The sequence below is a fragment of the Tachypleus tridentatus genome, chromosome 8 (genome assembly GCF_004210375.1).
Source record: "Tachypleus tridentatus isolate NWPU-2018 chromosome 8, ASM421037v1, whole genome shotgun sequence".
Taxonomy (NCBI): domain Eukaryota; kingdom Metazoa; phylum Arthropoda; class Merostomata; order Xiphosura; family Limulidae; genus Tachypleus; species Tachypleus tridentatus.
The window spans coordinates 113,000,034-113,014,109 of NC_134832.1; the positions used below are offsets into that span (position 1 = coordinate 113,000,034).

At 31.7% G+C, this 14,076-nt stretch overlaps 1 long non-coding RNA gene across 1 annotated transcript; it reads right to left on the reverse strand.

Moving 5' to 3' along the window:
* Window positions 1-8,934: 8,934 nt before the first annotated feature.
* LOC143223229 (uncharacterized) lies at window positions 8,935-13,245 on the reverse strand. The gene is made up of 4 exons (XR_013012768.1): window positions 13,110-13,245; window positions 12,290-12,476; window positions 11,571-11,648; window positions 8,935-9,068 (listed from the first exon to the last, which is right to left on the reverse strand). It is a non-coding gene; the product is annotated as an uncharacterized LOC143223229 (long non-coding RNA).
* Window positions 13,246-14,076: the final 831 nt, after the last annotated feature.

Sequence of the window (14,076 nt, forward strand, 5' to 3'; positions counted from 1 at the left end):
TGTTCCATTATTTCAATAGTTTTCTAATATTTCTAGAAGTCATACTATTTGCATGAGACAAAATAATCGTTTTCATTCCATGGTATGATATGTCCATTGTAATTTACATGTTCCACTAATGCAGAATTTTTATTATTTTATTCTACATTTTATGTTTCTTCCACTTTACCAATGTGTGCACGACCACATTCACATTGAACTTATTTGCTCTGTCAGAATTATTTAGTCATTTAGTATTAGACTAATTTTATTAAAAAAGTGTGCAAAAAAACTGACATGACAAATCTTGGATAAGTGATAAAATACCATATAAATAAAGTGTTGACAGTAATTACACTATATATATTAAATTATGAAATAACAATTGAAAATATCTAAAAAGTTTCAACTCATCCCAGAGTTCTATATTCTAAAAGCTAATACTCTTCACCTGTTTTAAACTTTTATTATTACTTCCTTCAGCATCGACCAGCAAAACTATAAATGATATGACAATCCAGTAGATAACGACTTGTCAGAACCTATTAGTGTGAAGAAGTTTATTGAAACAGTGTCGACTTTGAAAGTGATATTGAAAAATCCAATTCTCCTTTTTCAATATCACTTTCAAAATCGATACTGTTTCTATAAACATCGAGTATATTGATACTTCGTAATACATCAACACTATTTTGTATATCATGGTATATAAAAATGCAGACCAAATGACTGTCAATGATGTAAACTATATTCGTATGATGACATTATTCAATAATGTTAGTTATTTTATTCAGCAAAAATATAGTTACTACAGAAAGTGTTCGTTCCCCTGCATTGTGAGTAGTTTTTCCTCATAACTTAAAATGTATTACGATTAAGATAATGAAAGTATACTGTATTATAAATATATTAATAACACACATCTACATAAATTTGTATGTAAATTGAACGACAAATAAACTGTTTATAAAGAAATAACCAAACATAGGAGGCACAGAAAGTGTTCGTGCGTCTACTTTAATGGTCAGTTGTGTAGCTTTTCAGGTGAATTACTTGGTGCAATCTCTCCTCATAGCCCTCCGTGATCGTTTGACAGTCCTCGACTGGTATTTTCTTCCAATCTTATTTACAGAAGGCCTCCAACTCTTGCAAGTTTTTCGGATGACGCTGATGAACCCTTGTCTTCAACTCATGCCAAACGTTTTCAATTGGGTTGAGATCGGGTGATTGCGATGGCCACTCCAGAACGCTTATATGGTTCCTCTGCAAACAGGATTGCACATATTTCGATGTGTGCTTAGGGTCATTGTCGTGCTGCAAGATCCAACGACGCCCAAGCCTCAAATTCCGAGCATCATTCTTGATATAAGGGCCTAATATATCAACGTACTCTTCTTTTTCATGATTCAGTTGACGCGGTGAAAGCTGCCTACACCAGAAGAGCTGAAGGAACCCCATAGCATGATCGAGCCACCTCCATGTTTAACTGTAGGGACGATGTTCTTTGGAAGATTTCGTTCCTCCTTCTTACGGAAAATATAGCGAATATAATTGTGGCCGAAAAGCTCGATTTTAATCTCGTCTGACCAAAGAATACTCTTCCAATAGGTAAAGGGTCTATCTACATGCTTTCTTGAATACCTCAATCGTGCTTCTAAATGAACAGGCTTTAAATATGAAGTTATACGAGGACGGCATGCTTTGAACCCCGAAGAGCGTAACATATTTGTAACTGTAGAGGTGCTTACATCAACCCCAGTTTCCCTTACCACTTTCTGTATGTCATTACGGGTTATACGAGGGTTCCTACTAACTTCTCTGAAAACCTTCCTCTTGGTTCTCTGGAATTTTAGTGGGGCGTCCGGAACGAGGGATGTTAGCAGTTGATTCTGTAAACTTAAACTTGGCAATTATACTTTGACCAGTAGGTTTAGGCATTTTAAGTTGTGTAGCAATACCGGAAAGAGACACACGAGACTTGTATTTTACAATAATATGGTTTTTTAAATCACTGGATAGTTGTTTTCTTGTTCGCCATGATGCCCAAGCAGATAATGACGGAAACGGCGTTAATTTGTCAGAAGTACATTGTTTACTGGCTAAATTCCAATAATTATGAACCAAGTGTCTAGTTCTGGAATGGTATAATGTAGTGTATTCGCCAAACTAAAGAAAATTTTTACGGGAATATCAGTTTTTTTTTTCACACGTTCTGAACTGTACGAACACTTTCCGCTCCTCCTATTTTTGGTTATTTGTTTATGAACAGTTTATTTGTCGTTAAATTTCCATGAAAATGTATGTAGATGTGTGTTAGTATAATATTTATAATGCATTATACTTCTATTAGCCTAATCGTGATACTTTGTAAGTTATGAGCAAAAAACCACTCGGGACGCAGGTGTACGAACACTTTCTTTCGCAACTGTAAAATTAAACATTCTGGCTTACACAGACTTTGGAATAATTAATAGTTTTCCCATAGTACATTTCAATACTATCCTAGTTCAGCCTCGTTAGATATGGAAACAGTATATCATTGTTGATATTATTCTTCACAAATTTAAGTTTGTTTAATAGACGCCTATCTTGTGTCTCAACAAATGTCTTGTTTTAAATTTCAAAGAAAGGTTGTTTGAATTACAATATAATTCTGTTTTCTTAACATGCTTTGTGAAAGTTATATTTTGTTATTGTAAATCATTTAGTTCTTTCTCTACAGAAATGATTTTATTAAGAAACAGAAATTCAATTCTAATAATATTTTTGTATTTCCATGAAATTTATGGATCTCGTGTTGTTGGTATTGAACTAAAATATCGCTATCTTCTGTTGACAAATCTTCTGATTGTATCATACATTTTATTAAGTGAACACTGAAAAGCAAACTTTACGTTCCTGTATATATACACGAATCTTTTACATTTTAAAAATAGTCTTCATATTTTTAGGCTCTTGAGAACTGAAATTCGTATATATATTTGAGGCTGCGTATTTTCTAAACTCCGAAAATTATTGCAAACTTTTGGAGTTTTAACAGAATAAAAAAAAAAAAACAGTAATGTACTTAACATACGAATTACCATAGTTGTAAGTTTTCAAATGCGATCTCATTTCTAGTACATAATATGGAATAAATAGAGAGTAAATAATAGCAAGAATGATGGAAACTATAGACGACAACAGATATCAAAGCAATTCTTCCGAAAAAGTGGTGAAATTTCATATACGAGACAAAATTGTTGGTTTTTTCTTGTTGTTTTTAATTTCACGCAAAGCTACACAAAATCTATCAGCGATAACCGTCGCTAATTGAGCAGTGTAAGACTTGAGGAAAGACAGTACGGCACCTGGCCATGTTGGGCCGTTATAATTAATTACAAGCTAACTTCAATTTTTAAAGTAAGCGTTTCTTGAGGTAAGTATTTAAACAATATAAGTGCAAAAAAAGAAACTGTCGTGCTAAATTTCAGTTGATTTGAAAGCCTATTAGGGTTCAATGGAAATGTTTTATAAGCAATAGAAATTAACACGTTTAATTTTGAATTCATTGAATCACTTAGAAATTTATGGTGCTCCTTGTAATATGAAAATATCACACACAGCATTGCCGCTATAAAAGGGGGTGCTAAATAGAAATTAACTGAGTAATATGATAAAACATTTAACATAAAAATATATATCTATAATAATTTCTAGTAAATACAAACTATTTATTTGTAGATTTGCAGTAAGTATGGTATTTATAGTTTGCAAAAGAAAAAACTCCTGCAAATTAGTCTTGACATGTACTATGTATTCTCATGTCACTGGCACCATGATAGGATCTTTGAAGTTAGTTGTTGCAGCGAACAAGAGATTTGAAAATTGTAATCCACGTGACTTTATCAGTTATTAGTATTGATTACTGATCTCTATGATTAAGTTTCATTTTATATCTTGTTGTTAATACGTAGGTCATGGCGACTATGGATAGTCATACACTATGACATTCAAATTTAAACTGTAGTTGTTGATGAGGAGAGAGGCAAGAACCTACAGAATTCTTTGTTGGATTACTGCTGCTGTGGCAATAGGTAAGCCTTATATAGATGGAGATAATTAAAGGGAGCATTAATCGAAGGCAAACGCCATGATAAATTTCATTTTATTGGATGGAGAAAAGGTCGCACTTTTCGCACTTTCATACGTTAAGTTCTGAACTACTGGTTTCTGTACTTACAATGCTAAAATTCAGGGTTAGGTTCCCTCAAGGTAATCTACAACTTTGTATGTTTTTTTCAGAAAACCTAAAACAACTGAACAACTGGACATTATGGCAAATACTTTTTATTTCTTTAACAATTCAAGACATTAATAATCTCGTATAAAAGGTTGGTGCATATTAAATTTGAGTTTATTTGGAAGTGGATTGAAGATTCAAGTTATAAAAACTTGGTGGTAATGTATTAGATGGACAATGAAGTTAAATATTTCATACGGAATCAAGTTGTTTTTCCACTACTTGGATATTAAAAACATTAGTATTCCAGTAGAAGTTTACCTGTTATGTATTCCATTTAATTTTGATGGAGACCAGACGCTCAAGTTACACAGAGTGACAATAAAGTTACGAGGTTGTGAGAGCTTGTTGTGAAAGCTTGTATACTCTTTTAATAATCAATGCATGTTTTGAATCGACTTACACAATACTGGTGCCTACCTGAACATGATAATGCTAGTTTTGCATTTTTGCTGGTTGCCATAGTTATGGGGGCTTTATAATGTGACAATCATTTCCACTATAAAGGACTTGAGAGATCTGGTTCACCTGGTGAATTTCCGTTTGCTAAAAGCAAACTGATCCGTGAGCACGAAAATGATCCACAGATCTCTTCACTGTTTAAATGTGCACTCCAAAAGAATGTATTGAAAAAAGTTTCAAACGATAACTTTTGTGAAAATGTGGTGCTCATTAGAAACTGGAAACAACCAAATGTATCAACTTCAAAGAAAGAGACTTTATCAAATTACTGTTTTAAAAGCATATCGTTCGCAAATATTGAAAGTTGCCTGTGAACTACCCTTGGGAAGTCATTTAGGAGTCAACAAGACGAGTAACAAAATTATGAGATATTTATTTTGGCCAAAAAAATAAGGAAAGATGTGTCTCGGTTTTTCAAAAATTGTCATACCTGTCAATTGGTTGGAAATTCGAACCATAATTTTTTTTTTGGAAACCTATCCCAGCATTCGAAGATTCCTTTCGTCGTGTGATTATTGACTCTGTTGGGTCCATTCCAAAAATTCCATTGGGACATCAGTATTTGTTGACAATTATGTGTACATCCACTCGATTTTCTGAAGTTATCATCTTCTTAAGAAATATTTCAGCAAAAATCTAAGGCATTGATTAATTACTTTACTTTTGTTGGCTTGCCTTATGAAATTCAATGTAATAAAGGATCAAATTTTATGTCGGGGTTTTTCAACAAATCGTTTACCAGCTCGTCGCTAAACAGATGAAATCTAGCACTTACCATCCTGAATCACTAGGTGTTCTTGAAAGATTCTAGTCTACCTTAAAAATTTTATTCGGACTTATTCTCTAGATAATGAGAAGGACTGGGATGAAGGAGTTAATTTATTATTATTTGCTATTCGTGAGTTAGTTCAGGAGTCGTTAGGGTTTAGTCCATTCAATTTGGTGTTTGGCCATTCAGTGCGTTGTCCTTTGAAATTACTGAAAGAACACTAGTTTACAGATGACCGAAAGAAATGTTCTTACTGAATTATGTTTCCAGGTTTCTGTCCAGATTTGCGGATGCTTGTGAAGTGAAAAATCAACTTGCTACTTCATTGAAGAAATGTGTGTGTATATTTGCGGACGTTCCTAATCAAACCAATATTGCTATTTATGATTTTACGAAGGACAACATTCTCTTGTAAAACAACGTCCCTATCGTGTTTATCCAAGCAAGGCTGATAAAATGCGTGAAGAAATATCTTATAAGCTGGAAAATTCCATTACAGAACCGAGTAAAAGTGATTGGTATTCACCTTTTGTTCGGTGGTATTTTCTACAGAGATTCGCAAAGCTAATGCTTTGACAAAGACATATTCTTATTCTGTTCCAGAAATGGAGGATTGTATTGCTAAAATAGGAAAGACTCGTTGTATCACAAAATGTGACTTGCTTAAGGGAAACTGAGCTGTTCACTAACTAACCTAGCAAAAGAAATCTCTGCTTTTATCACCTGTGATTGATTATACCAGTACTATTTAATGTCAATTTGGTATGAAAAATTCTTATGCAATTTTCAGAGAATGCTGAATCAATGTCTCAACACACTGTTGGATGTTTGTATTTGTGTTGATGATATTGTAATTTACAGTAACACCTGGAAAGAACACTAATGTGTATAACGTGGTGTTTTTAAAATGACTAAGAAAGTCAATACCACTGTAAATATGGCAAAAAGTGATTTTTCTAAGGCCAAAGTTGTCTAGCTAGGTCGTTGTCAAGTTGCTCCAATACAAGACAAAGTTGATTGCGTTGTGAATTATCCAACCTCAATAAACTGGAAAAGCTTGATGATATTTTTAGGAATGGTTGGTTATTACAGAAAGTTTGGTAAACGTTTTGCTGACGTCACTGTATTATTAATAAATCTAGTGAAAAAATAACAAAAACAAGTTGTCTGAAAAATGACAATATGCTAGTAATAATATTATATTTTCATTGTACACTTACCTTGTACTGATGGCACCAAACTTTGATAAGCCTACCGAATTAGCTGTTGATGGCACCGATTGTCACGCTGACCCCATTCTGTCACATTTACAAAACAGAGATACTGAACACCATATTTGTTATTTTTCTAAAATGTTTAACTCTCACCAAAACAATTACTCAACCGTGGATAAAGATACATTGGCTTCAGAATATTTCAATACATGTGTATCTGCATTTCAACAATATATTGTCACTTACACTGATCACAACCAATCGAAGATTTGAACCAAATGAAAGGTCAGAAAAGAAAGCTGTTAAATGGAAGTTTAACATTAATATAATACGGTGTGAAGATAATCCTCGTCAAAGTGGTTGATACATCTGTGCTGATGCACTTTCAGGTGAAGTGTAATTTTATTATCATCAGCTTATTTATTTGTATCGTGTTATATATTTGAGTGATTTTTAAAGTTGTATAATTACTTGACGATTTATTGTATTTAATCTATTGGTCGCAGTATATACGTATATATACATATAAGATCTCGGTTAACTCTGCCTCAGAGCTGGGAATTGCTTTCAATATAATTAAAAAGGTTTTCTGTTGATGTTGAAATTTAATATAAAGAGGATTTAATACCCCAAAGGAATAATTGCTTACTTTTTTATCAAATTAGAGGAAAGATTACAAAGATCAAATTAATATGTCACAGGTAAAAGTTATACTTTAAGTCATTTACATAATTGGAAATATTATTGTCTAGTTTTAATGAAGCTTCTTACAAAATCTAATCATTCTCTGATGACAGCTTACAGAAAGTCTGGCAAATTTAGCTAATATTAAGATCATACTAAAAGTTAACCATTTTATCTTTTCCCTAGCTGAAATATCAAGAAAATCAACTCTCAACCTATTAAAAGGCAAACTAATGATTAGCGATGTGCAATTTGAACTAGGAAGAGTTAACAGCTACTTTTTGTATACAGTTTCACATGCTACATTTCAATTGATATGAAAAGCGAATAGGAATAAAGCTATTCCAACTTAGTGTAAAGGTGTTTTAAAAGTAATAGACGTTAACATTTCTTTTACGCGCAAAAATTCATTGTATCATTCAATAATTTCATATTTTTACTTGAAGGTGTGAAAAGTTACACATTTTTTAGTTTATTCTACTGAATTATAGAAGAAGGCACAATTTTCTACAGTTCATAGTTTGTGAAGTTCTAATCCATTCATACCTCAGTGAGTCACAAGTAAGCTTTCGCTGTTACACTGTTTAAACCCATTACTGGATTTCCCACGGAGCACAGAGGGACAAATATCCTGTTTTTTAGATTTACGGAAAATTCAAAACCAACAACTGAAAGTGGAGATTCATTAGTTTGTGTAAAGTAGTTCTTATTGTTTTAGATATTTAACAGATTAATACTCCATTTTAAAGATGAGGTGCATTAAATTTTATTTTATTTGGAAGTAGAGTGGAGATTCAATTTAAATCGATTTAATCAAAGTTTGTATATATATATTATATTAAACATTATACAAATTATACTTGTCCCTAAAGACTGTGCGAACTGCAAAGTTAAACATCCTTTATATAATATAATTTTAGTATTTGATCACTGACTGACACACACAAGTCAGATTACAAATCAAGTAGCTTTACCACCTGGGTATACCGTGCCTTAACGTTAGTGAAAACAACCGTTTTGTCCCTTAAATATCAAAGACATTAATTTCTTGTTTATTTCTTGTGCAAAGGGGTTAAATACTTCAAAACACTTTCTAGGACTTTTTGAAGCTGAAAGGTTGATCTCTGTATGTTTTCATTAAAATTTGGAGAGGCGGCGGATATGAAGACATTTCCAAAATGGGTGAAGAGAGATAGTTCACCTATGAGCGCCAGAAAGTAACTAAAACACTCGTATTAGACAAAGAAAAATCTGCTCCCCTAACAATATATTCTTTACAGAGCATTATTCTTATCAACTCAAAATTGTTTTGCAGAACAGCCTTCCCAAACAAAATTGTGCCATCTCTGTAAACAGGAAGTATGAAATAAGACTTCTTTACTTACCGCTGAATTATTAGTGACTCATAATTATTCACCGTGGACAAAGAAAACGAAACCTTCAAAACTTTTTTTGTTTTCCTATAAATTTTGTCGCTTGTGAATGTTTCAATATTAAACGTCATGCTTATAATTGCAACAGAGACATATAACAATGACCAAACAAAATATTAAATGTTTTTATTGACATTTTCGGTAAAGATAACCAGCTTACATCTTAAAAGACGTATTTAATATAAGTACAAGAATAAAAGAAGTAAATCAGATGTTTCCAGCTCTCACAGGTTAAAGAGAAGATTCTGAAAAATAAAATATTAATATCTATTGAATATACAAGTTTTATACAAGAAAAAAATGAATCATGTGATAATCTTTTGACTTTAGTTATTTTTTGGCAAACTGTAATTTTCATAATCTACTTCTAATTGTACAGTAGTATGTCTGCTAATTTACAACGATACCGAGTTTTAGTACCTGAAGTTCGCATATCGCAGAAAAAAGCCATGTTGGATCTTTGTACTTAAAAGTCAATTAAATCTATTATAAACTTAACAATCTATTCAAACCTTATCGTGCTATATCGGTTTATTATTGTTGGTTGGATTGATGCAAAACCACATTGAGCTATTTCCAGTGACCAAAGCGGTGAATCTATCCCGGATCGTGGAGTTGTGAGTCCATAAACTTAACACTATCCTACCAGCGGGTATATGTTTGTTATTATAGAAAGTAATTTCAAATAATTTTTCCAACACCCCCATGACCTTCATCGTGTCATCCTGTATCACAATGACAGGTTTGATGCTGATTCATCAAGAAATTTGAACAAATTGACATTCACAAACATTAACGTTTATTTATATAAATAAATACTATTTCCAGTTTTAAACGTTTTAATCTGATATACGTTATGAGTTTGAGAACATAATATAAAATACACGAGTTCAACAGCAGAAAATAATACCAAAAGATGTTGCGAAGAACAAATCAATCGCGAGAAATAAAGGAAGAAAGTAATTTACTGCCAGTAAGAAGCAAAAGCTATTTTTATGTCTGTGTGTTAATGATATTACGTATTATCATTGACCCCAGACGAATCTCCGAATTATTATGTTACATATTACGATTGACATCAAACTGAGTTAATTTCTAATTTAAATTTAGGAGTCGATTAAATGTCGATATGTATTACATTTATGATATTTGCCAACAATATTGATACACAGAATTCCCTTTTTTAACACAAATATATTTTAATATATAAACAACAATAAAATTTATAATAACAGTTATTATAAATAATGATTGTAACAGATTCAGTGACATAAATTTATATTAATATCTACATTTGTTTCTCTTTCATGCGAGTGACGTATATTGTTGGATATTTATTCCAGAAGCCCGCCTGCTATCAAAATTTACACATGATTCTCGAGAGCAAGAATTAATAATATATGTTTTCGAAAACACTAGCGTGTCTTCGAATATTATATTGTTGAACGTTCGTAGAATCCTTCTTAATTGATACGAAATCTCGTCGAGAGCTAGTAAAAGAATATTTTTTGTTGCTGCAATTAGTATACTATAAGACTTATGAGATATAATTGTGATAAACGCTTACTAATCAGAAAACTAAAGGTACAAAGTTCAGTGAATTAACCTCGGACGCTAATATTTCTATGGGGACATTAAATATCTTCATTGGTAAAATGTCCGCTTCTAAGTGGCGTGAAGCCAGCTAAGAAAAGAAAGCGCTGGCTTAAGAGAGGTGTAACAATATCAATTCAGGATTACTTTGCTCGTCGTGTACTTTGTCCGTCGCTAAAATATTTAGTATTAGACCTGATAGAAGACTCAGTATATAGTTCAATATTGGTAACAACTAAATAAACTTCTAAATTGAAATTTTCCGTTATATGAAATCGTAATACGTAACGAACGTAACAAAATAAATCGGATATTCGTCCGAGATAAATAATAATAATACGTAACATGAACAGTGATGTCGAGAAAACCCACTTGTAGAGAAAATATATATGCAAAAACGGCTCGTTTGGGTTGAGAAAATATTTTAAATAGAAGAGCGAACAACGTTTCGACCTTCTTGTTCGCTCTTCTATGTAAAATATTTTCTCAACCCAAACGAGCCGTTTTTGCATATATAATACGAAACATGATTTATATAGCTCTATTCTTTACAGGTCTCACAGGAATGAAAAAACCTAATGCCCTCGTATTAATCTGAAGCTAATTTTGTTATATTAAATGGTTTATTATGTTCAAAATCTGCAAACACTTCTAATCAAGTATCTCTAAATACCAGATTAATAAATTCTAACTGCAGTTAGAACTTCCCAGGTTTATAATATACTAATTTTAGCAAACCAGCAAAATAAAATGTGAACTGCCTGTTGGCGCATCGATTTATCAACGTTAAGACGAGATTCTCGAAAGCTCAGTTGGTTCAACAAGTGCTCTCGTGCTTTTGTTGATTCTTACACTTAAGATTCTTCTACAAATTTAGAGAATAGGCGTGAATTTTGCAATACACATTTGACAATACATTAAATTGATGCATTTCGAAATATATATTTAAGCAAAACAAATACAGATATCAAAATAAATGCATTATAGTAAATCCGTTACAATGATTAAAAGTAATAAACAACACGATTATATTTACGCTGGTATGAGTTAGTTTGTGATAGGAATAACCAAAACATAAAAATGTTGGCAATCATAATAAGGAAACTGAACATATTCGTAACACTAATTTATCAAATAACTGATGATATACTTACCATTGCATAAAGACGTCGGTTACTCATCTAAATCAAATTCTCGTGGTTTTTCTCCCTCTTTGAATTCCACTTCTTTCTCTGTTACATAAAAAGGTATGAAAATAATTACGGTATGCGTATAATTAGTAAAGTAACATTTTTCTGGAACTGAGAGATGCAGCATTTCAGTATCGTAAATGTTTGGAGTAGCTGCTAAGACATAAATATAATACAAACATTGTTTTTCGAATGAGAATACTTCCACTGGCAGACGATATTACAACACTAGATTACGTTTTTCGATGCCCGTTGTGGGCAGAGAAAAGAAAGTCCATTGTGTTGCTTTGTGTTTAACTTGAAAAAACGAATCAAAATTGTTACTTTAGTACATAAGATACTTTAAATACATTGTACACGACAAATTTTCTGCTCGTTATACTGGTATAATAAATTATACATCAAGTCGTGTTTTCTGATCAATGTATTGTTTTCAGCTAATGTATAATTAGCTCTCCTGACCTGAATGAAGAGAAATAGCAAATATACGTTACAATATTCTCTTTTTTGTATCTATGATACAACCTAACTGCTCGTTTTAAGAGTTTTCATTCGTTTAAACATTCAGTACTTTTGAAAAGTGTGCATATGTGACAACTGAATAAACAATAATACATAAAATATTGTTTTGAGGGAAAAATATATTAATAGATAGATCTAACTTGTTTACATGATAATATTACCTTTAGGTTTATCTTGTAAGTCGTATGGAACCACACCATAGCAAATCCATTTACATCTGTATATGCAAATACCACGTCTACAGTAAAGGAGTACACAGTGGTACCTGCAGCGACCTTCAGTCTCAATTACAACTCCACATATCAAAAGGCATAAAAGAAAGATCGTTGACTTGTTCATGATAATTATCTAAAAAACACAATAAATTTCGTATTTGAAATCATGCCATACTGGTACGCATAAAACTAAAGAGAATTAAAATTAGTAATTTGATATCAAGAGAACATATAACCACAAGAATTTAAGAGAGAAAAGGATCAGATAAAATATATTTTCTTCGTTAATGGGGTTGTTCCATCATAACAAATGATTACATACATTTTTATGCAAGATTCTAAAGATTATCTCAAAGCTCATTATTCTTAGCATGTTAAATATCAATGTGTCATTAGAAAATTTCGAACATTATTATTAAAGCTTTCTTTTCAGGTTTATTGATATCCTATTATATATATATACATATTATTAGATGTCCTAGTAGAACGTGCCAGATATTTTTCTAATTTAGTCCATCTTATCAACGTTCGATACCTATAACACGTAACTTTTAACCGAATGTATCAAGAGTGTATAGTTTTGGCATTATCTTGTTACCTAACATGAATGTGGTTTATACCCGTTAATGAGAAGTGTTAAACATTTTACTTCATTGCAAATTTCATGTTGTTAGTATTGTAGATATATATTTTTATAACAATGAGAACAATTTCTCAAAAAGCAAGCAACCGAAGAGTAGCTGAATAATTACAAAATGTTACTTACTTTCTTGTACGAAGTGAAAATCAAGGTGCGCACTAGAGTCTGATCGATGAATACGAAATTATCATCTTATATATATATATACACTAAGTGATGACGTGACTTTTTATTCAACAAAATAACAGTGATTTGTATTGCCTTGCATAATACTTGGAACTATTAAGTAGCAAAATTGATTCTCATATCCAGTTAAACAAGTTATTTTATTTCATGAATCACAATACTAACGTGTGCCAACTTAATGAGTAAACACTATTAAGAACTAAAGAAAATATTATTACTTCCATAAATAGTTCTTTATTCTCAACTGTGTTTTGTTTGAACAATTTTCCAACTATTATTTAAATGATCTCGCTATAAAACATATCATTTAAACTGTAAGCTTTCAGGTTTAAAATCAAATTATCTACAAATTATTATAACATAACAATATTGAGAAACGACAAATTAATTATGAAAAATGTTGATGAATCAACATTATCAAGTGCTTTTACAACATTAAACACTTCAATCACATCGCCTCTAGCTCTTCTTTTTTGAAAAAGAAAGTTTAGAGATCTTTATCTCTCATAATATGACAAACCCTCCATCCTAAGTACCATTTTAGTAACCCTCCTCTGAACTCTTCAATGTCTTTCCTAAGGTAAGGAGCCCAAGACTGAACTGAATTCTCCAAACATGACCTAACTAGTGACATATTCAGATAAATTATAACCTCTTTAGACGTGTAATCAATACTTCTATAGATGCAACCCAAAATCCTCTTTGCCCTAAAACTACTAACAGCATACTGCTTGGATGGCTTAAGAAATATATGAAGCATTATATCAAGATATTTTTCCTGCTTGACAGTGTTAAGATTATTTCAATCGAAATTATAATTCAAATCATGATAACCCATATGCATTATCTTGCATTTATCAAAATTAAAACCCATATGCCATTTGTTTGCCGAACTCAGCAACGTTTT